Source organism: Microcaecilia unicolor, chromosome 1 (assembly GCF_901765095.1).
Source record: "Microcaecilia unicolor chromosome 1, aMicUni1.1, whole genome shotgun sequence".
Classification (NCBI taxonomy): domain Eukaryota; kingdom Metazoa; phylum Chordata; class Amphibia; order Gymnophiona; family Siphonopidae; genus Microcaecilia; species Microcaecilia unicolor.
This window is the reverse complement of record NC_044031.1, coordinates 237,648,018-237,672,357: the sequence shown is the minus strand read 5'-3', so window position 1 is coordinate 237,672,357 and position 24,340 is coordinate 237,648,018. Positions and strand designations below refer to the sequence as shown.

The 24,340-nt window shown below is 41.1% G+C and overlaps 1 protein-coding gene and 1 long non-coding RNA gene across 2 annotated transcripts in view; both read left to right on the top strand.

Annotated features, from left to right (window-relative positions):
- Positions 1 to 24,340, top strand: part of GABBR2 (gamma-aminobutyric acid type B receptor subunit 2) — a 1,273,589-nt gene that overhangs the window by 929,249 nt on the left and 320,000 nt on the right. The gene's annotated exons all lie outside the window — the stretch shown is intronic.
- Positions 679 to 15,349, top strand: LOC115471251. The gene is made up of 4 exons (XR_003942308.1): positions 679 to 756; positions 3,874 to 3,878; positions 10,855 to 10,856; positions 15,338 to 15,349. It is a non-coding gene; the product is annotated as an uncharacterized LOC115471251 (long non-coding RNA).

Sequence of the window (24,340 nt, the reverse complement as noted above, 5' to 3'; positions counted from 1 at the left end):
TCACCAGAGGTATGGATTTTCAGTCTATTTCCTTTTCAGAAATCTTGACACGTCTTTCTCCCACAAACTGAACATAATAAAATAGTAAAAAAAAAAATCATGCCAGGCTTACAAATATATTTCTGCAACCCTTAATATATCCCATCTGAGAGATCCAATGGGGCAGGGATGATTTCCAACTGTTCCTGCCCTGCTGATTCCATACTTCAAAATGATAGGACTGCCCCCACTGGACCCTTGAATAGAGTTATGCGAGAGGTCTGGAAGGAGCTGGGGCTTGGGCATGTAGAGGGGTGGGTAGAAGTTTTTCTAAACCTGATGGGATTAATTTTATGATCTCAACACTTTTAGTCAGCAGAGAGAGAGGGGCTAGCTGTAAGTTTTTAGTGTACATTATCAACAAAAAAAATAAAAGAAAGAAAAGAAATTATAAAAATCCTAAAGTAACATTAAGCAAAATAAATAAATTCAAGAAAATGAAAACAAAGAAATAATAGTCCTTCATATCCCAACCCTTTTCATCTGAAGTTTTTTTTAAATATTTAATTGTATGAGAATTCTTTCTCTGTTTTTTTATTTTTGCATGATTTTGCTGGCACTTTTCTTCTTCTTCAAAAAAAAAACCACCCCTCTTGTGCACATAAATTATTATGGGCTTCCTTTACAAAGGCACAGTAGCGATTCCCTTGTGGCAAATAAGAGGAAGCCTATTCAGTTCCTATGGGCTTCCTCTCATCTGTCACGCGGGAGTTGCTAGTAAATTCTCTTCATGATGGTTTACAATTAAAATTAATTTTATTTATTTATTCAGATTACTTAATATACCACAATGGGGCCAATCAAGGCGACCATGTGGTTTGCAGCAACAAACCTTTTACTAAACTGTGGTAACAGGGGGTTTGGGCTAGCGTCAGCGCATGTTTTTGAAGTGCACTGAGGCCCCCTTTTACTGCAGCAGGTAAAAGGCTGTCTTTTTTTGTAGAAAATAAATGGCTGTGCAGTAAGTGAACCACTTACCATGCTGACATTTTGAGGGGGGGGGGGAGCATTTACTACCACCCATTGAGGTGACGGTAAGGACTCCTTCGCTAACCCAGCAGTAACCAGGCAAAATGTGGGGCTGCCCAATTACCTCTGGGTAAGTACTGGCGCTATAAAAATAGAACATTTTTTGTGGTGCCAGAAATGGCGCTGACTGGGGATAGGAACTACCGCTGGGCTCCTGCAGTAGCCTGGCGATAGTTCCAGATTTACTAATGGCAAGCCTGATGCCACGTGCCAAACCTTTTAGTAAAAGACCCCCAAGATAGACAAAGTGTAGGGTGAGTGAGAGCAGGAAAAGGACGGGAGGACAGAGTGCAGATTATAGGATAGATGAACCAAAGACTTTAGAAAAGAGGTACGTTTTGAGGAGCAACTTGGGGGAATACTTGGAGGAGTTGACAACAGGGGTAGGAAATGGAGATATAGAAGTGCAGTGGTCCAAGCTGAAAACTGCTATAAATATGGCAACCGATCTTTACACAGTGAAAATAAACAAAAACAACAGAAACAGGAAGCTTATATGGTTCTCCAAACAAGTAGCTGAAAAAATAAGGGTAAAAGAGGCTTCATTCAAAAAATACAAAAGAACTCAATGAGAATATCACTACTGGATTAAGCTCAAAGAAGCGAAGAGGGAAATACGACTAGCAAAAGTGTGGGTGGAAGAAAAAATAGCTAAAGAGCTAAAGAGAGGTGACCAGACCTTTTTTAGATATACTGGGGAAAGGAGAAAAAAAGGAATGGATTTGCAACAATGAAAGATACTGAGAATAGCTATATGGAGAGTGATGAGGATAAAGCGAACGTGCTAAACAAGTGCTTTCTTCAGTGTTCACAGAAGAGAATCCTGGAGAAGGACCACGGTCGGTAGCAGTGGGTATATCTGGGAATGGAGTAGCTGTTGTGCCATTCATGGATGAAAGTGTTTATAAACAGCTTGAATGAGTGGAGGAGTGGCCTAGTGGTTGGGTGGTGGACTTTGGTCCTGGAGAACTAAGGAACTGAGTTTGATTCCCACTTCAGGCACAGGCAGCTCCTTGTGACTCTGGGCAAGTCACTTAACCCTCCGTTGCCCCAGGTACAAATAAGTACCTGTATACAATATGTAAGCCGCATTGAGCCTGCCATGAGTGGGAAAGCGCGGGGTACAAATGTAACAAAAATAAATAAAATCTGAAAGTGGACAAAGCTATGGGGCTGGATGGGATACATCCCAGGGTACTGAGGGAGCTCAGATAAGTCCTGGCAGGACCTCTTAAAGATTTATTTAATAGATCTTTAGAGATGGAAGAGGTTCTGAGGGATTGGAGACAAGCTGATGTGATCCCTTTTCACAAAAGCAGAGACAGGGAAGCCTCACATCAGTGGTAGGAAAAATAATGGAATTGCTGCTAAAGGAAAGGATAGTGGACTTTCTAGAAGCCAACAGGTTACAAGATCCGAGCCAACATGGCTTTACCAAGGGAAAATCCTGCCAAACGAATCTAATTGATTTTTTTGACTGGGTGGCCAAAGATCTGGATGAAGGAGGTATGATAGATGTAATCTACTTGGATTTCAGCAAAGCCTTTGATACGGTCCCTCACAGAAGACTCAAGTATAAGCTGAGAGGGCTGAACATAGGACCCAAAGTGGTGAACTGGATTGGAAACAAACTGGTTGACCGACAGGCAGCAGAGGGTGGTAGTAATGGAATCCGCTCGGAGGAAAGGAAGGTGAGTAGTGGAGTGCCTCAGGGGTTTGAGCTGGGGTCAATTCTGTTTAATATATTTGTACAAAACATTTCTGAAGGGTTAGAAGGAAAAGTTTGTCTTTTCGAGGATGACACAAAGATAGCCAATAGATTAGATACCCTGAAGGGAGTAGAAAGGGATCTCCAAAATTAGAAAAATGGTTGAGGGTCTGGCAGTTAAAATTTTATATATATATAAAAAGATACCAAAAGATACCAAGAAAAAAACAAACAAAATCACTAACTACCACCCAGTAGCATCTATCCCACTGGTAGTCAAACTGATGGAAAGCATGGTAACCAAACAACTTACTGATTATATAAACAAATTCTCAATATTACATGAATCACAATCAGGATTTTGCCCCATCCATAGCACTGAAACAGTACTAATTACTCTCCTAGCCAAATTCAAGCAGGAAATAGCAACAGGTAAAAGCATACTTCTCCTCCAATTCGACATGTCTAGTGCATTCGACATGGTAAACCATAAAATACTACTAAGACTCCTAGATTACTTCGGGATTGGTGGAAGTATACTTAGTTGGATCAAGGGTTTCCTAACCACTAGAACATATCAAGTGAAATCAAACTCAAACATATCATCACCAAGGAAAGCAGACTGCGAAGTACCTCAAGGATCACCACTATCACCGATCCTTTTCAACCTAATGATGACCCCACTAAAAACATAGAAGCATGACGGCAGATAAAGGCCATATGACCCATCCAGTCTGCCCATCCTCTGCAACCCCTAATTCTTCCTGTACCTAAGTGATCCCACATGCTTATCCCATGCCTTTTTAAATTCTGGAACAATCCTCGACTCCACCACCTCCACCGGGAGGCCATTCCACGCCTCCACCACCCTTTCTGTGAAATAATACTTCCTTAGGTTACTCCTAAGCCTATTCCCTCTTATCTTTGTCATATGCCCCCTCATTCCAGAGCTCTCCATTTGAAAATGGCGCTCTTCCTGTACATAAATGCCCTTGAGATATTTAAATGTCTCTATTATGTCTCCTCTCTTCAAGACTGCTTACTAATTTTGTAGCCGCCCTCTGGACCGACTCCATCCTGTTTATATCTTTCCATAGGTGCGGTCTCCAGAACTGCACGCAGTACTCCAAATGAGGCCTCACCAGAGACCTCATTTTTCCTGCTGGTCATGCCTCTCTTTATGTACCCAAGCTTTGGCCGTCGCTTTTTCTACCTGTTTGAAAGCTTTAAGGTCATCAGACACAATCACCCCTAAGTCCCGCTCTTCCTTCACACACTGAAGCACTATATCCCCTATACTGTACCGTTCCCTCGGATTTTTGCGACCCAAGTGCATGACCCTGCAGTTTTGGGGATTAAACCTTAGTTGCCAAATATCAGTCCATTGCTCTAGCTTCGCTTGGTCCTTCCTCATGTCATTTATACCCTCCAGGGTGTCCACCCTGTTGCAGAGTTTAGTATCATCCGCAAAGAGACAAACCTTACCAGACAGCCCTTCCGCAATATCGCTCACAAAGACGTTAAAAAGAGCTGGCCCCAGGACCGATTTCTGCGGTACTCAACTGACGACATCCTTTTCTTCAGAGCAAGCTCCATTTACCACCACCCTCTGTCTCCTACCATTAACCAATTTTTTACCCAATCAGTTACTCTAGGTCCCATACCGAGGGCACTCAATTTATTTATCAGTCGTCTGTGCGGAACCATGTCAAAGTCCTTATCCAACCAAGGCCTTAACCCTTTCATCTATGCAGACGATGTCACAATATACATCCCTTACAAACATGATCTGACAGAAATCACCAATGAAATCAAACTCTGCTTGAACATCATGAATGCATTTCAACTAAAACTCAACACAGAGAAAACACACAGTCTCATCCTCTCATCCCAATACAACACGAACAAACCCACTAACATATACACCACAGATTACACCCTCCCTATCTCAGACAGCCTGAAAATTCTTGGCGTTACAATCGACCGTAACCTCATGCTAGAGAGCCAAGTGAAATCTACAACAAAGAAAATGTTCCATTCAATGTGGAAACTCAAAAGCGTGAAACCATTCTTCCCGAGGGAAACATTTCACAACTTGATACAATCAATGGTACTAAGCCATGCAGATTACTCAATGGAATCTATGCGGGATGCAAAGAACAAATCATAAAGAAACTTCAAACTGCTCAAAACACGGCAGCCAGGTTTATATTTGGAAAAACGTGATTCGAAAGCACCAAACCCTTCCGAGAAAAACTGCACTGGCTCCCAATCAAAGAACGTATTGCTTTCAAAATCTGCACCCTGGTTCATAAAATTATCTACGGCGTAGCCCCGGGATACATGACAGACCTCATAGACCTACCAACCAGAAACACAACAGGATCAATATGAACATACCTAAATCTACACTACCCAAGCTGCAAAGGACTCAAATACAAATCAACTTATGCATCCAGCTTTTCCTATATAAGCACACAACTATGGAATGCATTACCAAACGCTGTGAAAACAATGTATCACCACCTAAACTTCCAGGAATCACTAAAAACGAACCTGTTCAAAAAGGCATACCCTACCGATCCAACTTAAATGCCTGAACCCTGCAGCATAACAAAACCAAAGCTTGTACTGGACATAACAGCCCTTCCTCCCTATGATTCCCTAATGTGTCTGTTACACATGAACTTTATTCTACCACAACATCACTTTGTATTTGTTCATACCGGAATTGGCGAACGCCTTTACGGTGCTATGTAAGCCACATTGAGCCTGCAAATAGGTAGGAAAATGTGGGATACAAATGTATCAAATAATAATAATATATAGATATATCTGGAGTACCACGTTTTGCTTATTCTAGAGGGAGGAATCTTGGTGAGATGTTATCTTATAGGAATGCTATTAAATGGGATGATCCAGCCACATTGAGCCTGCAAATAGGTGAGAAAATGTGGGATACAAATAAATAAATAAATAGAGGTCAAACTGCATGTGGTAACTGCATGTATTGTAAATATGCTTGGGTCACTCATGAAGTAAAACTTTCAGTAACAGTGCGAACGTTTCAGTTGAGAGACTGCACTGATTGTAACACATCTCAGGTTGTGTATGGCATACAATGTCCATGTGCAAAATGGTTCATTGGTCACACGAAGCAGAGGATAAAACATAGAACTGCTGAGCACCTGAGTAATCTGCGTACCAATAAAGCTGAGGCTCCCCTGGTTAATCATTGGGATTTGTGCCACCATACAGAACAGGATCTGATTTTTGTGATTTTCTTAAAAATACATCTGAATATATTTCCTAGATCTTGGATCAATTTATTGTGGACTAAATATTATCAAGATAATTTACCTAGTAGAATTGATTTTCTTATTTTTCTTTTTTTCTGGAATCTTTATGTTGGATTCCATAAATGTAAATTTGAATAATGCATAAATTAAAAATTAAAAAACAAACAAACATCTGAATAGAGGAGGTAATAGTGCAGCACTATTGTCAAGAAAGGAACAATTCATTTTTAACTTGCGAACAATGACTCCTAGGGGGCATGAATAAAGAGATTGAGTGGATTACACTGCTTTAAATCCTCCCGGTTAAGAGTGAGTATGAGATATGATTGGTTGAGTGCATGCGCTGGCGGAGGAGGATTGATTCACACTGCAGGTAGCCGTTTGAGTATTGTTTACTGTTTAGCAGATGCGAGATTGGGGGTAAATACAGGTGATTGTGAGAGGCTGACAGATTGTTTTTTATTTTTGATGCTTATGATTTTGTTTTCAATTTTCTTAATTTTGTTCTCCTGATGATGCCGTTTTAAGGCGAAACATGGTCACCATGTAGGGAACCAAGAATATTGAGATGACTTGAGAACTATCGGGACATTCAGGAGGAGAATTTTGTGAATGTTTTGACGGAGTTATTGAGAAGATTTGGGTCACTGGGAGTTTGGATATTTTGTTTATGAGAGCACAAAACGTCTAGGAAATGGCCATTTTTGAAACAAAAAGATATTTTTCTAGTTTGAGAATGGCCATGCTTTCCACTTGATTTTTGGATGTTTTCAGCAAAACATTCAAAATCAGATTTAGATGTCATATCGAAAATGTGATTCCATGTCACTTAAGCAGTGGTCCAACCAGACACTTATACATCTTCAAAAGAAATATCCAGGGCCATCTCAGTCTAAACTTCATACTTTTACGATTGTCTTTTAAATTGACAGGTGAAAGGTTGCACATCTTCATTCTGTATGGTTTTCTTTCTTTAAAAAAGTACTCCAATATTGGAAATAAAATGCTTGATTCAAAACTGTCTTTCTGAATGTATGCTTCAGGACTTAGTTTGACTGTCTTCTGCATTCAATAGTCAAAGCTATTGTTTTCAGCACTCATTATTAAACCCTATTTCTTTTGTTCTGTAGAATGTTGATTTAGTAGTTCATTCTTTCAGCATGGCATTCTTGCTGAAATACATCAATCTATAGGCCACCTGTTTTCATACAGCTTGTAGTCAATGCTGCCAGTTAACGCAAGAAATTGTGAGGAGAACTATGCCAGCTTAAAAACACAGTGGTTATTCATTTTTAAAATGCATATGAAACATTTTAGTATGACTATTGTCCTGCAGAAAATCTCCAACTAATCTTGGCTCCTTATCATGCAATAAGCGAAATGGCTGCCTTCAAGGCCAGGAGGGAAATCTAGATTACTACAAATAGGAAGCAATTGAGTAGCATGTGGTTTACACCTTACAAATCTGCAAAGCCATCGCCAAGGTTATCTCTTATATATGATCATAATATGGTTCCAAAGGACCCTGAATGTGCAAGATTAAACTCTTTCAACAAACCCAGCAAATGAGCTTATCTTGATATCATGGTTTGAACAATAAAGATTGTGCAGGCTTGAGCTGTATTTGAACTATAGAATTAAATACTGTTCATATCAAAGGCAGTTTTATAGTGAAACAAGGACCATATTAGATTCTCTTATTAAATGGTTTCTGCATTGTTCAATATTCAAAATATCAAGGTCAGTTTATTTTATATACATACATACAAACATAATTATTAAATTTTGAAGTATTCTGAACATTTAAAGATTTTTCTCACGAATGATGTTATAGTGGTGCAGAAAACAGATTTGGGTTGATATTCAAAGATATTTAACTGGCCAGAAACAGCTCCTGGCCACTTAAATCGCCTGTTTGGGGCTAACCAGTTATTTTCAGTGGCACTTAACCAGTTAGTGATGCTAAAAATGTTCAGTTAGCGCCCAACTCAAAACCATCTATCCCGGGGATGGAGTTGGCACATGGCTGGTTAAGTGCCAGTATCGAGCACTTATCCGGTCAAGGTAACTGCGTAAAAGTCGGTCCTATCTTTATATGGTGTCCCATAGCCAGTTAAGTGCTATACTTAACTGGCTATATTTTAGACAGCTCTGCAAATCCAGAAATTCAATGCCAGAAGCCTGGACATGGCCTGGCATTGATTTTCTGGGCATAACACCAGCGGCGGGTCAGCAAAACACAGAGCATCAACCCCTTTGTTCCCATGCTTAACCTCTGAGGTCTTTTTCTCTTTGTATTCATAGGTTATGACAAAAATTGGAGTAATTTATTGATTTTTGAATACGTTTAAAAATAAATATTTATGATTGTGTCAATCTGAGCAATAGCATCTGCAGCATATATAGCTGTTTGGGGAAATTATCATACAGTATAAAAAATATTCTCCCTGATGGAAAGAGACAGATTTATGTGACTTGTAAGTGGCCGTTATGCTATATAAGTTTATCTGTTTACTTACCTGAATATCGTCACAAACTGATTACATAGTGGTTCCATCCAGACTCCACCCTCAGACCTCCTCTAACCTGTCCAGTTTCACAATGGCTAGTTACAGTCCATATTCGGAGGAACTACCCTGTTAACTGCCGCTGAATATCGGTAGCCAGCCAGCCAGCTCAGCTGGTGTCAGATATGGTGAGTTCCTGTGCCGAGCAGTGTGCTGCCAGGTGTGAAAAGACATGGACCCAGGTTCTGCTTGGTGGCCGAGCAACCACAAAGTTCACCTGTGGTGACCACCATTCCCCGAGGGTTGAGCCCCCAGGTGCGGGCGGCCGATAGGACTTATACTGAGAGGTCAGGAAAGGGGCACCCAGAGAGACCAGCCAGAAGAAAGCAGAAGGAAGAAGTTCAGGAGCGGGTCACAACAGAGTGACAGGCAGTAGGCTAAGGAGTTTCTGGGGTCCAGGCAGATATACAGGCGGGTAACTGACCAGGGAGTCACCAGGTCCAGGCAAGATATTCAGGCAGGCAGTAGAAAGGAGAATAACCAGGTCCAGGCAGGATATTCAGGCAGGCAGCAGACAGGAGAATAACCAGGTCCAGGCAGGATATTCAGGCAAAGAGAGTAACCAGGTCCAGGCAGAATATTCAGGCAGGCAGTAGACAGGAGAATAACCAGGTCCAGGCAGAATATTCAGGCAGGCAGCAGACAAGAGAGTAACCAGGTCCAGGCAGGATATTCAGGCAGGCAGTAAACAGAAGAGTAATCCAGGTACAAGCAGGGTCTTTACAGGCAGGCAGCAAACAGAAGAGTAATCCAGGTATAAGCAGGGTCTTTACAGGCAGGTAGCAAACAGAAGACTATGCTGAAGAGAAACGCTTACCTAAGTAGAAGCCAAAGCAATGAGGCAGAGGGAAAGCGTCCCAGAAATAGCGCAGGCTTTCTGACATAGACAGGAACCAGCTGAAGAAGAGATAGGGTTACCATATGGCTCCAGAAAAAGGAGGACGGATTGAGCCAGCCGGGTTTTACGTCCATTGCTTTCAATGGAAGTAATTGAGCCAGCCGGGTTTTACGTCCATTGCTTTCAATGGAAAGCAATGGAAGTAAAACCCGGCTGGCTCAATCCGTCCTCCTTTTTCTGGAGCCATATGGTAACCCTAAGAAGAGAGCTTCCATAGGTCAGGTAGGTAGAGAGAAAGTCAACACAGGTGTGTGGTAGCAAGGCAATTAAAGAGCCTGGAAGCCAGGCAGAGAGAGCAGATCCAGGTGCATGAGAGCAAGGCAATCAAGGAGCGTGCAGCCAGAGAAGAAGTACACAGACATGGCTCAAGGCTGAGCCAGTCAAGTGTGTGTGTGCCAGGACCCTGTGCAGCTCGAGGACGCCGCTTGCGTTGAGGTAGGGGACGTGACAGCTAGGTTTAAAAGGACAAGATCCTTTCCTCTCCAGTTAAACCCCTTTGAATGTTAACCATATTGTTTCCATAACACATTACAGTGATACAACATATTTAAATCTGCTAGTATACAGACACCTGGATAACATAAAGTTATTTATAGGTAAGGTTGTTCATGGTGATAACTGTGTTGATGTGAGTACTGTGCATCGCTGGGCCAGGGCCAAAAATTGTAAAGATTGTGGGCCAGGAAAAGTTGATTTGTGTGATGAAAAACAAAGTGGATGACACTTGACATAGATGGTGTTGTTCACATGGATTTCCTTGAATCAGGTATAGCCATCAACTCAGAGCAATAGATTGCAACCCTGAAAACTTTGAAAGAATAACTGAGAAAGAGTTCAGAAGCACAAGAAAGAAATTTTGGTGTAACATGACAATGCTAGGCCTCACACCGCATGAAACACTACGGAAGCAATTGTGAAGATAGTTCTCACAGTCTTTTCCTTTCTTCCATACAGCCCAGACTTAGTACCAATCAGTTTCCATCTTTTTCCAAAATTAAAGGAATACCTTTGGGGGCATCTGTTCAACTCAGATAAGAGGTGGAAAGGACTGTAATTGGTTGAAGAGACAAGATGTGTAGTTCTTTTGTGACATCTTTCAAAAACTTGTCTATTATTGGCAGAAATCTTTGGCAGATGGTGGTGACTATCAGGCTCATTTTCGAAAGAGAAGGATGTCCATATTTCGACATAAATCGGAACATGGACGTCCATCTCCCAGAGACGTCCAAATCGGTATAATCGAAACCCGATTTTGGATGTCTCCAACTGCAGTCCGTCGCAAGGACGTGCAAATTTCAAGGGGGCATGTCAGAGGCGTACTGAAGGCAGGACTTGGGCGTGCCTAACACTTGGACATCTTTGACCCATAATTGAAAAAAAGCAAGGACGTCCCTGACGAACACTTTGACGTTTTCACCCGGACATGCTTTTTTTATGAATAAGGCACAAAAGGTGCCCGAAATGACCAGATGGCCACCGCAGGGAATTGGGGATGACCTCTCGTTACTCCCCCAGTGGTCACTAACCCCTTCCCACCCTCAAAAACCATCTTTAAAAATATTTTGTGCCAGACTCTATGCCAGCCTCAGATGTCATACTCGGGTCCATGACAGCGCATGAAGGACCCAAGAGTAGTTTTAGTGGGTGCAGTGCACTTCAGACAGGCGAACCGAGGCCCATACCCCCCTACCAGTTACATTTGTGAAGGAAACAGCGAGCTCGCCAAAACCCACCACAAGCCCACTGTACCCACATATAGGTGCCCCCTTCACCCGTAAGGGCTATGGTAGTGATGTACAGTTGTGGGTAGTGGGTTTTGGGGGGCTCCACACACAAGGTAAGGGAGCTATGTTACAGGGAGCATTTTATGAAGTCCACTGCAGTGCCCCCTAGGGTGCCCGGTTGGTGTCCTGGCATGTCAGGGGGACCAGTGCACTAGAAATGCTGGCTCCTCCCACATCCAAATGGCTTGCATTTGGACATTTTTGACTTAGACATCTTTGGTTTCGAAAATCGCCGAAAGTCAAAGACATCCAAATCCAAGGACGTCCAAATTTGGACGTCTCTGACAGTATTTTCGAAACGAAAGATGGACGTCCATCTTTTTTCGAAAATACGGTTTTCCCTGCCCCTGGATTTGGACATTTTACAAAGACGTCGAAATCGCAACTTGGACGTTTCTTTCGAAAATGCCCCTCTATGTAAAAGAGTAAATAAATGTAATAGAATAAGTTTCAAGTATTATTTTCATTACAGTATCTTAATTTAAATTATGGAGGTGGAGGCATCACTTTTCATTTAACCTTCATATGTTGATTTTGTAAGCCACCTAGGGTGGTAGATAGAGCATAAGTATTTTTTTGTTAATAATTAAATTAAATTTAAAAAATGAGTGTGGTGCAGTGGAGGGCAATGCTACCTTTTACCTGTGGGACATACAAGGTAGCTAGAATTTAAACTTCCATTCACAGATACAAGGAGTTCATCCGCAGCAACACCCCTGCTATAGAAACCTTTCAGTGGCTGAAATTAACTTTGTTTCCATATTATTCACTATTGGGATGATAAGAACTATGGTGATCCTTCATAAACTCAGTTCCCCCAGTCTCTTGGGTAGGCTTTAGGACTTCTGTGGTCTGACTCATGTGTTTAGTCCTGATGCCTCAGGTTGCCTTTCTGTATAAATTGTGGTCTCCAATGACATCTGATAGAAGGTAGAGACAAAATTAGGAATAGGTAAGTAGCATGCATGAGGGGGGGGGGAGGGGAGGGGAAGGGGTGCTTTTAGTTACCAGAAAGAGCTAAGCACCAGCTGTTCAGAATAGAGGGATAGGTAGTAACTGAAAGGAGTAGGGCTGATAAGATTATGGAAATAGACTTGTGGGGGAAGGAGAACAGAAATTTAAGACTGCATTCAAGCTATCCCCTCCACACTTCTAGGGTGTGAAACAAAGGGAGGTTTAAGTTCATTTATGCTATGAATGATCTGTTCATTACACATAATTTGATTCTGGAGAGTTGCCATGTAGTAGGTTTGGATATATTCAGTAGAGACTTACAAGATGCTGTGGAGGTTTTAATTAGGAAGGATGACAACAGCAGTATCTAAAAAGGTGGGGAGCCACTCAGCTAGCGAGGTTTTACTGCCAAGGGCTGTGGCAGCAATGGTCTCCTAGAAACAACACACAGCATGGAACTTATGACAGATGGAAAAGGGTAGGAGCATGTAAGTAATTTCCCTACCTCATTATAAATTGATAGCAAACATCTGTGAGGTGTCAAAGTATGGGTCAATGTCACAAGATTGCAGCAAGGAGAGACATGACCCTGGATTTTGATGGAATAGGGTGATGTCAATAAATTGGCACAGATTTAACAGCACTGCCAGAAAAGCCTGAGGTCAAGCAACAGGGAAAAAGTTTCAATGGCTGATACCCTATCTGTTTTAAAGGTTGCTATTCATGTAAGCAGGTCAAAGAAACCCGTAAGAGAGTTGGACATCAGTTCTGAAGAATAGCCACACCCCTTCCATATTAAAAGAACTGAATTATGAGTTAATGGAAAATATAATTGTTCTGTTGCACTCATTATTATCTCGTTGAATTTGTGAAAGTTGTTTTGCAACTATCCTATGATTCATAGACGGTTAATAACCTATATTATGTGCCTAAAGGTGTTCCGAAAGTTAACAAGGAAGGTAACTTTGATTCAATTATTACTCCAGATAGTTTGGATATATCTAATTTTATAGAATCATCTTAGAATATTATAACCAAAAGGGCAACTTTATTAGGGATTTTCCATAGTGAGACAAAAGATGTTAGTATTGAAAACTTACTTTTCTAAAAAAAAAAAAACTGTTCTGTTTTGTGGGCAACCTATAAGATGTTCCCAGATGTTCCAGACCAACACAAATGAGATATAAGGTGCTACTATAGATGAAGCCTAGAGTTTTATCTTTGGAAGTAATATTTTTCTTAAAATTTCCTTGTAAGTGTCTGGTGTCTTATGTCTTTTAAGATCCTACACACTTCTGGGCCCTTTTACTAAGCTGCGGTAAGCCCACTGCGTGCCAATCTGGAGCTACCGCCAGCCCAATGTGGGTGCCGGCAGTAGTTCCACCCCCAGTGTGCAACATTTCCGGCGCTAGAAGAAATATTTGAAAAATATCTACGCAGGCGCTAACCTGAAGGTAATAGGACAGCACCATGCACTAGCTGGTTACTGCGGGAGCCCTTACCAACACCTCAATCAGTGGCGGTAGGTGTTCCACCTCCCCCCCTCCCCATAGGCACGAGGTAAGTGAAATCTTACTGCTTGGCCATTTCTTTTTTTGGCCTTTTCACCCGCTGCAGTAAAAAGGGCCTCAGAATGCAGCAAAAACAGCCCCCGTCGCTAGCGCAGGGCCCTTTTTACCACTGCTTAGTAAAAGGACTCCTTAGAGAAATTTATTTTGGAAAAGTCCTCTCCTCAGAGTGCTGAGGTGAAGTTCCTTTTTATTTTACTATATGCAGAATAGAGGGTTCTAGTTTAAATGTGTTCTTGTAACAGTTATATAATTATATTAAGTATTGTATTATCTGTTGAATTACCTCTGATGGTCTCCCCTTGTCGGCATCTGGAAGCTATCTGAATATCACTAGTGCTCACATAAACTCCCAGCTCTGCTCCTGGATCAGCCTAGCTCTAAACGGTGAATACTGTGGTGATCAGAGCTGATATTCAGTACCACTGTCCAGATAAGTATTGCTGAATATCCACTCCTGACCAACTCAGTGCAAAAGGCGAAGAGCCTCTCCTATCCAGTTCACGCACTTTGAATATTGACCCCAGTGTACTTAAGGCAGTCCAGTGAGTGGTTATTTGGCAGCAAAGAGGAGGCTGTTAGCAGCTGAATTTGGGCTATAAATTATAATCAAAGAAATTCAAATTAATGCGTAACCATTTAGCACATGTATTAATAAAGCAGATATGTTGTTTTAATTATTTTTTTTCTCATTTCCAAAAACACAATAAAATGGAATTGTGCTATTTTTCAGACGATTTATGGAATCAGTCTCACACTCCATCTGAAAATCCAGCAAATTTCCATTATTCTGGCACAAGAGCTAAAACATCTTGGTAATTGGTTTCTGTGACAGAATAAAAGAAATTTGCATGATATTTCTGACTGTGAAACTGATTTAATGGTGTGTCGGAAAACCAAGTGATTTCTCCTCCTGCCCTTGTTCTGCTGATGAAAGAAAAGAAAAGTAAATTACGAACATAAAATGTCTACTGCATACATGATAGTAACTCTAATAAAATCCTGAATATATTCCATACAACATATTAAATAAATATGTCTATGATTTTTTTCTTTATGATTTAGCAAATAGAGGGGCCCTTTTACAAAACTGTGGTAAAAAGTGGATGGTAATGTGGGCACGTCTTTTGGGCACGCGCTGGGCCACTTTTTACTGTGGCTAGGAAAAAAGCCATTTTTTAATGGGCCAGCAAATGGGCGTGCACAAAAATTAAAGCTAGCATGCACCTATTTACGGCCTGAGCACTTACTGCCAGCCATTGACTTAGCGGTAAGGGCTCATTTGCTACCCGCACGGTAACCACGTAGAGTGTGCCAACGTGGCCGTGCCACAGATTATCGCCAAGAATGACCCCACGGTAGAAAATAGAAAAATATTTTCTACCATGGGATTCAGTGTGCACCAAACTCAGAATTACTGCTGGAAACACATGCTACCCCGGCGGTAGTAATGACTTGGCGCACGCTGCCCATGCATTAGCTCTTCTGCAGTTTTGTAAAAGAGTCCCAGAATTTTTTCCAGTGAATGCTAATGCTTTAATATAACGTGCATACAGTATGAGAACCCCCATTGTCTTCACTAAGGAATATGTGGGAAGTTCATCTTACTTATTGGTACAGCGTGTTGGGCAAATCACTGGTTATCAGGGGACCACACTGATTTATGAGGATATTATCACCATGTCATATAATATGTTTTTCCTATTTAACTTCATTTATTATCAAAAACCAAAATCCACCGAACCTTTTGCAATTTCTGCAGATTAAATTCTCTTACAACTATGAATTTTCAAATTACTTTAGAGTATTTTGACCCACCGTTGTATATTATCATTCAATTAATTTTTATCATTTACCTCTCCATATGAAAATGTTCAAGACAAATTGTAATCATAAATTTCATAAAACAACATAAAATAGATTTAAAACAGAGATTCAGAATAAGGTAGGAAGTTATCAATGTGGGCTACTGTTAAAATGTGTTATTTTACCGTTAACCCGGATTATTAGCAGTACTTTCTCTAAGGAGCAACCTGCTGCGTGCAAAACTGGGAATACAGTGATACAGAATAATAGAAGTAACATCCAAAACTTAATTAACATTATAATTGTGTTCACATATGGGTAATAACTGAGAAAATGCTGTTAAAAATTATATTAGAAAGCATGAAGTCGACTTTGTTAACGTCTGCTGTATCCAGTAGTAAATAGTAGTTATAAAGAATATTAAGTGCATTTTTATAACATATCACCGCATTCTACAAAACAAAAGGAGCAAGTTCCCACAAACCATCTTTCTATTTTGATCTTGGCACAGGAATTTTTTTTTAATGTTCCCAGGTTTCAAACTAGTTAATAACAAATTACTACTCTACCTATGAAAAGTTTTTTTGTTATTATACTTCCTCTGTGTACATCTGTATGCTGCATAAGCCGGCATGTTTAAAAATATAAGTGAGATTAAATAAAAATGCTATCAGCAATAAAGAATGACAACATGGATGCAGCAGCCTGTCTCCTGTTTTTATCCAACCTCCTTGGGTTCCTGCAGCCGGCAGCAATTCACAGTTAGAGACCGTCTCTGTGGCTTTCTTTCTGCCGAGTTCTGCCCTCTCTTCTGCAACTTCCTGTTTTAACGCTAAACAGGAAGTTGCAGTTAAGAGTTTGTACCTTAAATATAGGCATGTTTCAGCTATTTATGTTAATGTTATAAAGAAATGTAGGTAGACTTCAAATAGGTGCTTGCTATGTGCCCTCTCATAGAAGTACCCTTTAAGTGTGGGCCTACTTTTATGTAATCTGTGTGTAGGTAGTCCTGGGGTGTAAGTTTGAGTGAAACAGAGGTGGACTTGTTTTGCATATGCATATATATGCATATATTTAAAATATGTGCATACATGTGTACAGTACTCACACAGATTTACACTTTTCTTTGAAGCAGGTGTAAATTTTATGTGTCAGCATTTGTGCACTTTTGGGACTGGTTCTGGAGGGGGTTTTTTTTATTCAAAATCTGTTTATCAATAATAAAGTAGAGGAGTGTGGTAGCCGTGTTAGTCCACTCTTAAGGTTATCAATAGAAATCAAACAAAATAAAACATGGAAAAGAAAATAAGATGATACCTTTTTTATTGGACATAATATGTTTAAGTTATGTCCAATAAAAAAGGTATCATCTTATTTTCTTTTCCATGTTTTATTTTGTTTGATTTCTATTGATATCAATAATAAAGCAAAGTACAAGAAACAAAGCAGACTGCAGGCATTTGTCTCTTACAACCTACAGTCCCACTGAAGAGAATAAATGTCCAATTAACAAGATAACACAAGAACAAATCCCCCTCCCCCCCATTCTCTCCACAGCTTTTTTGAACTTCTTATCTAGGTGGCCTATATAATGACCCCTTTTCTGTGGTGTAGGAGGGGCATGTTTGGACCTTTTTATACCATGCCGTGTCACAAAAGCCACTTCTCTCTTGCCACAAAACCAGGAAGTTATCCTTAGGGATAATTTGACAAAATAAAGCAGAACTTTTACTTGTAGTGTTTGCTGATTTTTGGCATCTTCCTCAGAGAGAAGATCTCTCATTTATGTCTATACAGCAGCAAGAAACCATGCCTGCCAAATTACTATTTTTGCTAACTGAATTTTGAATGGTGTTGCATAAGATAGCTTTGAAAAGCTCTGTGATGTCACAAACCCACCTGTCACTCACAGTTCATGACAATAGTAATTTTATTAAATAGTGATCTTTCAAAGAATAATTTTCAGTCTGAATTTTAACATCACAAAAAGAAGTAGTAATTTCTGATAAAGGTAAAGGCTCTACCCAGCAAGCATTACTGGAAAATTGGGATTGGAAAAGTATTTAAAAAGAAATCCTTTACAGCTACTGTAGCTGTGAAAAAAGTACTATTATATTTAATAATGGAGGAGAACTGCATTATACAAGAGATTGTTTTCACGTGCTCCCAGTTCCTTTGTCTGAAATATAGCTCTTCCTTTCCTTTCATTATATGCAGTAGAGGTAGCATGGGTGGCTGGTACTGGGCACTGCCAATGAATTCACAGTGTCGAGTTGAGGCACACTAATGATGTAATGGCATCTATTCATTTTTTGCATACGTAGTAACATCTTTTATGAAAATATATGACTTGTGAATATGTGGTTGTTATTGAATATTGGGATACACAAAGAGGCTGATATTGAGCAGGATGCCCAGGGAATCATTTGTAATGTCTAATCAGTATATGTAGTGAGTGCCACTGAATAAACATGTGTAGTTATACATAGTGACACTGAATATCAATGCTTCTGCATATAAATTACATCTGAAGAAGGCAATTACGAAGTCATGAACAACTAATGGAGGCTAGCACTTACATGATAGTTCCTTGGCAGACTATTAGCAGGGTGATTTGCCATTTCCTTCTTCAGTCATCTTTACCCACCCCTCCCTCTTCCCCTCTGCAGCTAAAGCCAGGTACTCATTTAGGGGTCCTTTTACTAAGGTGTGCTGAAAAAAGGCCTGTGGTGTAGGTGTGGATTTTGGGTGCGCGCAGATCCATTTTTCAGCGCACCTGTAAAAAATGCCTTTTTAAAATTTTTGCTGAAAATGGGTGTGCGGCAAAATGAAAATTGCCACGCATTCATTATGGATCTGAGACCTTACCGCCAGCAGTAAAGTCTCACGTGGTAACTGTGCGGTAATGACCTATTCATGTCAAATACCACTCGATGCACGTCCAATAAGTGCGTATGAAAATAAAAATTATTTTTCGGATGTGCACCAATAATGAAATTACTACAAGAGCCAAGCAGTAGCTGGGCGGTAACTCTATTTTGGCATGCGTTGGGTACGCGTAGACGCTTATGCAGCATAGTAAAAGAACCCCTTACTGACCAAATATGGATAGGTAGCTGAGTTGGCCAGAGGTCAGCTACCTAACAGAAATCCCAGTGTGAGATTTGAACTCAGGTTGTGGGTGCAGTAGGCAAGTGACCTACCTATTGCACCACAAGTTGCCAAATATAGATATAAAGGGCAATTTTATAACTGGGCAACCACATTTACACACCCCTTGAATATTTAAATGTATAAAACACTAGCCCTTACATGCAAAAATGCCAGCAGGGCGCCTAAGTTCTATTCTCTAAGGGTACATGTAAGTGGCATAGCATGTACATACAAGGGGAGCATACACATGGATGGAACATGGGTGGGGCTTCCACTTACACATGTAACTTACAGAATACCGTAAATTATGTGCATCCCTGTCTCATTCACATGACCGCAGTTATACCAGGTCAATGACTGGTGTAACTGCGGCCATATTAATGTAGTGCAGTGGTTCCCAAACCTGGTCCCGGAGGCACCCCAGTCAGTCAGATTTTCAGGATACCCACAATGAATATTCATGAGAGAGATTTGCATACACTGCCTCCACTGCATGCATATATATCTCATGAATATTCATTGTGGATATACTGAAAACAGGACTGGCTGGGGTGCCTCCGGGACCAGGTTTGGGAACCACTGATGTAGGGTTCACCAATGCCTGGTTAAATTAGTATTCTATAATGGAATCTGGATGCCCAGATGCCATTTTAAAGTAGGCCAGGGGTCCTCAAATCCAGTCCTTGATATTCACATCCCAGCCTGGTTTTCAGGATTTCCACAATGAATTTGTATGAGATCTATTTGCATACAATGAAAGCAGTGAGGACTGGATTTGAGGTCTCTTGAATTAGGCTGTCACCACATAGTACTGAGATGCCTAAATGGAAGCACCCACTTATCAAATTGCCACATAGCTTGTACTTTTGCCCTCACGCCCTCTCCACTCTACAAAAGTGCATATGTAGACACATACATGCATAAAATACTGAGTGGTGGCTGGATAATCAAGATGGTATCTGAGTAAGAAACTGTGCTGAGCCCTGCCATTACTGAATTTATTTCTTTTACCCTCTGGTGTTCTATCTATTTCTTTTGATGCTTAAACACAAAGGGAAGCAACAGGCTCCTTTGGGAACTGTAATAATAGGCATTGCACAGACCTTAACCCAGGACAAAGCCACTGATCCAAGTATTTGGAAGAGCACAGATCTAGAAGGTGAGGTTTCTCCACTGCAGTCAAGGGGGTTGTGGCATGAGAGCCATGTGATGTAGTGAGAAGTGTAGCACTGCCTGGGTCGACTGTGGGACGACTGCTGCCAACCACCCCCCCCAGATGAATCCTGCGGGGGGGGGGGGGGGTGTTCAATTTGATACCTCACCCAGAAGGGAAGGAAGAAAATCAAGCTGCAACAGAGTTCATGACAGCCCTGTACTAGGAAGCGGATCTGATTTGGAGACTGGAGTCTCTGGGTCCTGTCAGGCTTCGACATTGAATTTTCATTTTTGTTAAAAACTGGTTAATGCATGTCTGGTTAAGTCAATATTCACAAACCAAAATGTAGGGTGAATTGGCTCTTCCAAAAGACACAATGGAGATGAGATGATTCTTATGCTTGATATTTATTGAAAATATACCAAAAGACTCGACACAACGACTGTTTTTCAGCATGTGGGTACCTGCCTCAGGAGCCTAAACAAGTACATATAGGTAGAAAAATATAAAAACATATAAGTTGTGATAAGGAAGAGGCTGTCCTACCCTGCTTATGCCCCTAGAGGGCGCTGTTCCCCTAAAATTGTCCAGGGAGAAGGGCTGGGTGAGTCACTAAAGGGAGCCAGTAAGGGGAGGTATAGCTGGAGGTCGCTAGGACCAGGGAGAGTCCTGGAGGTGGAAACAGGTGCAGCAGGTTATGGGCTGGGTCCTGTTTGGCCATTAACCACTTAAGACCCCACCTGAGTTGGGAGGGGAGGAGAGCTAACAGCTGAAGAAGAGTGCTGGTAACTGAAGCAGGGGGATCCCCATGAGAAGTACTGGCTGTGCCCTTTGGACTGGGGGTAGAACTGTGTGTTCCCAAGAAGGAAGCTGGCTGGGGGTAAGAAGGCCCTGGAATATCAAGAATAAGAACTGTGTTCAAGGAGGGACTGTGTGTCCAGGGAATGAGTAAAAGACTGTGTGTCTAGAACAGTGAAGAGGTACTGTGTGTCCCAGCTGAAAAGACTGTGTGTCTAAAACAGTGAAGAGGTACTGTGTGTCCAAGATGAAGAGACTGTGTGTCTAGAGCTTTGTGCTACAAGGAGGGACTGTGTGTCCAGGGACTGAGTTAGTACTGAGCCCAAATGCCTGCGTGAGAGGGCTCAGGGGGAAGAAATCTATGGATATTGAACTGTGCAAGAAGAAATGTTTAAAATGGAAGATTGCACTGAGTAGGAAGAAATGAAATGGTTAAGCTGGAAGAACTGTTTAAGCTTGTGAAAGTGTTTTAAGCTAAAAGAAGTGTGCCCCAGAGGCTGGAATAAAGATTTGTATGGGAAAAAGCCTGTTGATAAGACCTGACTCTGTTTGCCTTTTTTAAGAACCAGGTCACCCCGAGTAGAAAGGGGTAGGATACTAATTTGCATAAAATCTGCATACTGAGAACCAGCTCACCCTGAGTGAAAGAGGGACCTGGGAGCCTGAGGTGGGAGCTTCATCATCACAATAGCCTCATCATTTTCACAAAGTATAAAATTAAATAATAAATTGACATAATTAATATAAATATGAATAACATAAATCAACATAATATAAATATGAACAAACTTACAATATATACATAAACAATGATATTTCATATAAAGATTTACTATTAAAAATATAGATTACATGGAACAATTATAAATAAATTAAAAATAAAAATGAAAAGAAAGACATATGATAAGATCTGTGTTAGATGTTACATTGTGATAAAAATTCATAGTAGAATATTGGTTAGGCTAAAAAGGAAGTCCAAATACAATGTATCCAGAGTATACAATTAGCAAGTGCTAAAGGACACAGATAGACTTGGAAATGCTTAAGGAAGATGGCAGACAAAAAGCAGTAAGCGTGGTGTCACGTTTACAAAGCTGGAACTAGGTTTGTGAGCCCATGGGCCACTTCTGAGGAGCGGCAGTGGCAGGCAAAACCACCCCACACCGGAGACTAGGCAGAACAGGACTGGAACCCCGGACTGGAGTTGCAGCAGAGGCAAACAAGCAGGAATAAGCAGAGCAGGCACACTAAAACTTCACCTGCACTTGGCCGCTTTTCACCAGGAGTTGAGCCCCTGGCTGCAGGTGGCCAGCAGGACTTACTGGACAAGGCAGGATTGGATACCCATTAGGCTGAACCAGGACTGAGGGTCAGAGGGGAAAGGAGCATACCAGGACAGCAGGGCAAGGAAGGGGTAAGCAAAAGGACAGGACAGGAAGCTGCAAGCAGCCACTAAAACAGGAAACAAAACACTGAATAACAAGACACAGAACTGAAAGCTGCAGAGCAGCCACGAAGACACAAACAGACAAAGACTAAACACAAAACTAACCCAGAGACAGGACTAGCAAACAAACAACAACCTAATCTAACTACCCACTGACTAACTAAAACAGACAAGAATCTCAGGCAAGAACTTAAACAGAAGTGCAACAAGCACCAACACACCCGGGCCTAAGGCGATGCAAAGGCAAGGCAGAAAGGTTTCAAACTAGCTAATAAGCCCAGCAGCAGCTGAGGCTCAGATGCAGCAATCACCAGGAAACTACGGGTGCTGTGTAGGTTCAAACAGAAAGAGGAAGTCTGGCAGTCTGGAAGATCCGGACCGGACTGGGCAGAAATCTGGAACGGGTGACAGTAACCAGACAGTGCATTGCAGCCACCAGGTGGCGAGAAGAAGGAGAGCACGAAACATGGGCACAACTGTGACACGTGGTACATGAAAAGAATCAATATAGTATAATAATATAGCAACATTAAGTACACAGATATTATATCATATCATAACTGCAATCTGTATGAAACATTGGAGCCTATAGAATATAACTGCAACAAATGGAGAAAACAGAACATCGTGACAGGTTACACAAAGGCTATAACAGGGGACTGAGACGCTTTACTCTGTACAAGAAAAGAAAGAGCTACTCCAGACATTGTCTGTATGTTGAGATTCTCTCACCTAGCGAGCCAGATTCAGCATTCTATCAGGTGCCACTGGGATATCCTGGAGAACGTCTAGTTATCACTTATTCTTGGGAGAAGAACCTCAAAGAGAGCTTTGTTCCATCTAGTCTACCTGATCTCCCATCTCAGTACAAAGTATTGTATTAGGACATCGTAGATGTGGATCTTGCACTAACAAGGCAGTAAAAATATGGAAATAAATTTACGTAGCACTGGAAATGACATGTGCTAGGGTGGAACTACCGCCAGCACCCATGTTGGGCCAGTGGTAGTTACAGGTTGCCACATGGCAAGCCCATTGCCGCGCAGCAATCCTTTAGTAAAAGGGACCCTTATTTCTTAATTCATCATTTACTTTTTGTTAACTATTCATTTATTCATCGCTCTGTTAATTAATTTGTCCCGAAGCACTGGTTTTGACAAGGAATACTTCCTCATTTTATTTTAAGTAGTAGAGCAATTACATTACAGAACATTTTTTTTAACCAAAGAACGCTCTTAATCAAGCAATATAGTAACATAGTAGATGACAGCAGATAAAGACCTGTACGGTCCATCCAGTCTGCCTAACAAAATAAGGGGTCCTTTTACTAAGGTGCACTGAAAAATGGCCTGTGGTAGTGTAGACACATGTTTTGGGTGCGCACAGAATTATTTTTTAGGTCACCTACAAAAAATGCCTTTTTTTTTGCTGAAAATGGATCACGGCAAAATGAAAATTGCCACACGTCCATTTTGGGTCTGAGACCTTACCGCAAGCCATTGACCTAGCGGTAAGATATCACGCAGTAACCGGTAGGTAATGGTCTACGTGCGTCAAATTTCACTTGATGCGCATTCCAGGTATCTAACACCCTCTCCGTGAAAAAATACTTCCTGACATTATTCCTCAGTCTACCCCCTTTCAACTTTAATTCATGTTCTCTGGTTCTACTGCCTTCCTGTCTCTGGAAAAGGTTTGTTTGCAGATTAATATTTTTCAAATAGTTGAATGTCTGTATCATATCACCCCTGTTTCTCCTTTTCTCCAGGGTATACAGGTTATCAAGTCTCTCCTCATATGTCTTGCAACACAAATCCCATACTATTTTTTGTACTTTTCTTTACACCGCTTCAAGTCTTTTTACGTTTCAGCAATTTTATTGATGATTCAACGCAGATAGTAATACAGGCAGGAAAGCATATATAAACAGTTACAATTCAACGCTTGTAACGTGAACAAGATACTCCTGACAGCAAACCAATCATCAGACTTTCTGTAAAGTTACAACAATAATCCCACTCTTACCCCCCCCCCCCCCCCCCAGTATCTCAGTAGGCACATAACAGCATTACTACGAACAGCCAAATATCTATAGGATTTGAATATGCACCGTACATTAAGGCCAGCTAAAGGC